The sequence below is a fragment of the Oncorhynchus nerka genome, linkage group LG14 (genome assembly GCF_034236695.1).
Source record: "Oncorhynchus nerka isolate Pitt River linkage group LG14, Oner_Uvic_2.0, whole genome shotgun sequence".
NCBI lineage: Eukaryota > Metazoa > Chordata > Actinopteri > Salmoniformes > Salmonidae > Oncorhynchus > Oncorhynchus nerka.
In genome coordinates this window covers 65,215,043-65,219,874 of record NC_088409.1, presented here as the reverse complement: position 1 = coordinate 65,219,874, position 4,832 = coordinate 65,215,043, and the positions used below count along the sequence as shown (strand labels likewise).

General features: G+C 49.5%; 1 pseudogene; it reads left to right on the top strand.

Moving 5' to 3' along the window:
* Positions 1-1,223: 1,223 nt before the first annotated feature.
* Positions 1,224-1,917, top strand: LOC135559672 (guanine nucleotide exchange factor subunit RIC1-like; annotated as a pseudogene).
* The last annotated feature ends 2,915 nt before the right edge of the window (positions 1,918-4,832 follow it).

The window sequence follows — 4,832 nt, the reverse complement described above, 5'->3', positions numbered from 1 at the left end:
GCCGAATGAATAGTGTGAATAGCAAGTTATTTTCAGCTTAAGTTCAAGGTCAGAATACACACAGAGAGAAAAGTGCATAAAATGGAAATGATGTTCAATTTAGTCACACTTAACTATGAGTGCAGAACAGCTTGTATCTAGACCGTCTACAGTATCTCTCCCTCCCCACTCTCTCACTCCCTCTCCCCCTCTTTGTCCCCCCCCCTCTCTGTGTCCTCCACCGACTCCTAGCTAATAAAACCGTCCACTCTAGCTAGCTTCCCATCCATCCCAAGGCTCCAAACCTGATGAATAATTTAGCAGTCTATATTTCCAGCCATCTGGTTCTCTTTGCTTGGCCATCAGTCCTCCTCCTAGTCTACGGTCACTGGCTGCTTGCATTGCCTTCAAACGTGCACATACATATTCACACCCATAGACATATACAGTACATAGGTACATTCATATACATTGACATACATATTCATACTCAGTGTTAATATGCATCATTTACTTTAAATGCTGTGCTTCTCATTCCCATAGCCGCAATACAAGGAATCCCGGTGTAAAAGGTTTGAGGAGGAAGGTAGCCAAAGATAATTATAATGATAAAGCCATGACAGCCATGTCATGAATATTTATGAAGGTATATTTGTATGGATTAACTATCCTTCTGTGAAGTAGCTGACTTTTACTCAACATGCTACAAAAGTTCAACTTAAGGGAAATGGACAACAAGTGCAAGAATCATCATTTTCCCTCTGTAATGAAAATCAAAAGGAATTGCTGTCATATGATCACCTTAAAGCTATATTGACTTGAACCAAATTATACCGAAAAGGAACACATTCACCACTCCTAATGCCACTTTCTGGTCATGAACCTGTTGCATTGGCCAACATCCACCAGCAGAGGACAGAGTAACCCCTCTGTCCCCTTTAACAAATGATTCTCCAGAGAGGACCATACCAGGTTCAACGCTATACAAAAAAACTGGGTTATGCTTCTGATCAGTCAGGTTCACGATGACAACAACAATCATAACCTAAAAACATAATTACATACAATTTGACAATGACACAGCATATGGTCTTGAGCAAATACAATTGGCGGACATTTTGAAATGACTGTTTAGATAGGGTTGCTGTGCTGAGGTTTTGCTTACTGAAAAAGATAATGTGAGAAAAATCATATGATGGGAAAATCTGGGATCTTTCCATCCCTCTCTACATCCCTCCCTCCATCCCTCCATCCATCCCTCCCTCCATCCCTCTCTACATCCCTCCCTCCATTTCTCTCTACATCCCTCCCTCCACCCCTCTCTCCATCCCTCTCTCCATCCCTCCCTCCATTTCTCTCTACATCCCTCCCTCCACCCCTCTCTACATCCCTCCCTCCATCCCTCTCTATATCCCTCTCTACATCCCTCCCTCCATTTCTCTCTACACCCCTCCCTCCACCCCTCTCTACATCCCTCCCTCCACCCCTCTCTCCATCCCTCTCTACATCCCTCCCTCCATTTCTCTCTACATCCCTCTCTACATCCCTCCCTCCATCCCTCTCTATATCCCTCTCTACATCCCTCCCTCCATTTCTCTCTACACCCCTCCCTCCACCCCTCTCTACATCCCTCCCTCCATCCGTCTCTACATTTCTCCCTCCATCCCTCTCTACATCCCTCCCTCCATCCCGCTCTACATCCCTCCCTCCATTTCTCTCTACATCCCTCCCTCCATTTCTCTCTACATCCCTCCCTCCACCCCTCTCTACATCCCTCCCTACATCCCTCCCTCCATTTCTCTCTACATCCCTCCCTCCACCCCTCTCTACATCCCTCCCTCCATCCCTCTCTACATCCCTCCCTACATCCCTCCCTCCCTCCATTTCTCTCTACATCCCTCCCTCCACCCCTCTCTACATCCCTCCCTACATCCATCCTCTCTACATCTCTCCCTCCATCCCTCTCTACATCCTCCCTCCATGCCTCCCTCCATCCCTCTCTATATCCCTCTCTACATCCCTCCCTCCATTTCTCTCTACACCCCTCCCTCCACCCCTCTCTACATCCCTCCCTCCATCCGTCTCTACATTTCTCCCTCCATCCCTCTCTACATCCCTCCCTCCATCCCGCTCTACATCCCTCCCTACATCCCTCCCTCCATTTCTCTCTACATCCCTCCCTCCATTTCTCTCTACATCCCTCCCTCCACCCCTCTCTACATCCCTCCCTACATCCCTCCCTCCATTTCTCTCTACATCCCTCCCTCCACCCCTCTCTACATCCCTCCCTCCATCCCTCTCTACATCTCTCCCTACATCCCTCCCTCCATTTCTCTCTACATCCCTCCCTCCACCCCTCTCTACATCCCTCCCTCCATCCCTCTCTCCATCCCTCCCTACATCCATCCCTCTCTACATCCATCCCTCCATCCCTCTTTACATCCCTCCCTCCATCCATCCCTCTTTACATTTCTCTCTACATCCCTCCATCCATCCCTCTACATCCATCCCTCCATCCCTCTCTCCATCCATCCCTCCATCCCGCTCTACATCCCTCTCTACATCCCTCCCTCCATCCATCCCTCTTTACATTTCTCTCTATATCCCCCTCCATCCATCCCTCTCTACATCCCTCTTTTACATTCCTCCCTCCATCCCTCTTTACATTCCTCCCTCCATCCCTCTCTACATCCATCCATCCATCCCTCGCTACATCCACCCCTCCATCCCGCTCTACATCCCTCTCTACATCCCTCCCTCCATCCATCCCTCTTTACATTTCTCTCTATACCCCCCCATCCATCCCTCTTTTACATTCCTCCCTCCATCCCTCTTTACATTCCTCCCTCCATCCCTCTCTACATCCATCCATCCATCCCTCGCTACATCCATCCCTCCATCCCGCTCTACATCCATCCCTCCATCCATCCCTCTTTACATTCCTCTCTACATCCATCCCTCCATCCCTCTCTACATCCATCCATCCCTCGCTACATCCATCCCTCCATCCCGCTCTACATCCATCCATCCCACCATCCATCCCTCTTTACATTCCTCCCTCCATCCCTCTCTACATCCATCCATCCATCCCTCGCTACATCCATCCTTCCCTCTCTACATCCATCCCTCCATCCCTCTCTACATCCCTCCCTCCATCCCTCTCTACATCTCTCCCTCCATCCCTCTCTACATCCTCCCTCCATCCCGCTCTACATCCACCCCTCTTTACATTCCTCCCTCCATCCCTCTCTACATCCATCCCTCTTTATATCTCTCCCTCCATCCCTCTCTACATCCTCCCTCCATGCCTCTCTACATCCCACTCTACATCCATCCCTCTCTACATCCATCCCTCCATCCCTCTTTACATCCATCCCTCTTTACATTTCTCTCTACATCCCTCCATCCATCCCTCTCTACATCCATCCCTCCATCCCTCTCTCCATCCATCCCGCCATCCCGCTCTACATCCCTCTCTACATCTATCCCTCTTTACATTCCTCCCTCCATCCCTCTCTACATCTATCCCTCTTTGCATTCCTCCCTCCATCCCTCTCTCCCTCCATCCCTCTTTACATTCCTCCCTCCATCCCTCTCTACATCTATCCCTCTTTACATTCCTCCCTCCATCCCTCTCTACATCCATCCATCCCTCGCTACATCCATCCATCCATCCCTCTTTACATTCCTCCCTCCATCCCTCTCTACATCCATCCATCCATCCCTCGCTACATCCATCCCTCCATCCCGCTCTACATCCATCCTTCCCTCTCTACATCCATCCCTCCATCCCTCTCTACATCCCTCCCTCCATCCCTCTCTACATCTCTCCCTCCATCCCTCTCTACATCCTCCCTCCATCCCTCTCTACATCCATCCCTCTTTATATTCCTCCCTCCATCCCGCTCTACATCCACCCCTCTTTACATTCCTCCCTCCATCCCTCTATACATCCCTCCCTCCATCCCTCTCTACATCTCTCCCTCCATCCCTCTCTACATCCTCCCTCCATCCCTCTCTACATCCATCCCTCTTTATATTCCTCCCTCCATCCCTCTCTACATTCCTCCCTCCATCCCTCTCTACATCCATCCATCCATCCCTCGCTACATCCATCCCTCCATCCCGCTCTACATCCATCCATCCCTCTTTACATTCCTCTCTACATCCATCCCTCCATCCCTCTTTACATTCCTCTCTCCATCCATCCCTCTTTACATTCCTCTCTACATCCATCCCTCCATCCCGCTCTACATCCATCCATCCCTCCATCCATCCCTCTTTACATTCCTCTCTACATCCCTCTCTACATCCATCCCTCCCTCCATCCCTCCCTCTACTGAACAGTGTCCCTTTCTCTGTTAAATGACAGCTCACAGAGATCAAGCCCCTGGTGGAGCGTCAACACAACCAGCCTCTTTGTTCAGGTGAAATTCTTCCCTGGTATCTCCGGCTCCCAAGCTCCCGAGCTGCGTTTACTCAGCTTAAAGAAATGAGACGAGTCTTGTAGCTAGCTGCTTGGCGCCCACCCTCTTCCCCAGCCATCTCCATAGACAGAGGATGCGTCCCAAGTGGCACCCTATGTCCTATATTATGAACTAAAAAGCAAACAGGGTGCCGTTTCGCAAGCAACCATAGACAGAGAGGATGTAACAGCCAAGATAATCCAGTCATTCTTAGGGTGTAGGCCTACACTGTAAACATGATTTAAATGGTGATGGCATAACGTAGACATACTAGTGGAAAATGATATTAGGGATCATAAAATGCGTCGTAGAATTGTAACATATGTCTCTGTAGGTTCATAAAATGAAATCCCAGGGTAAATAATGTTCATAAAATGAAATCCCAGG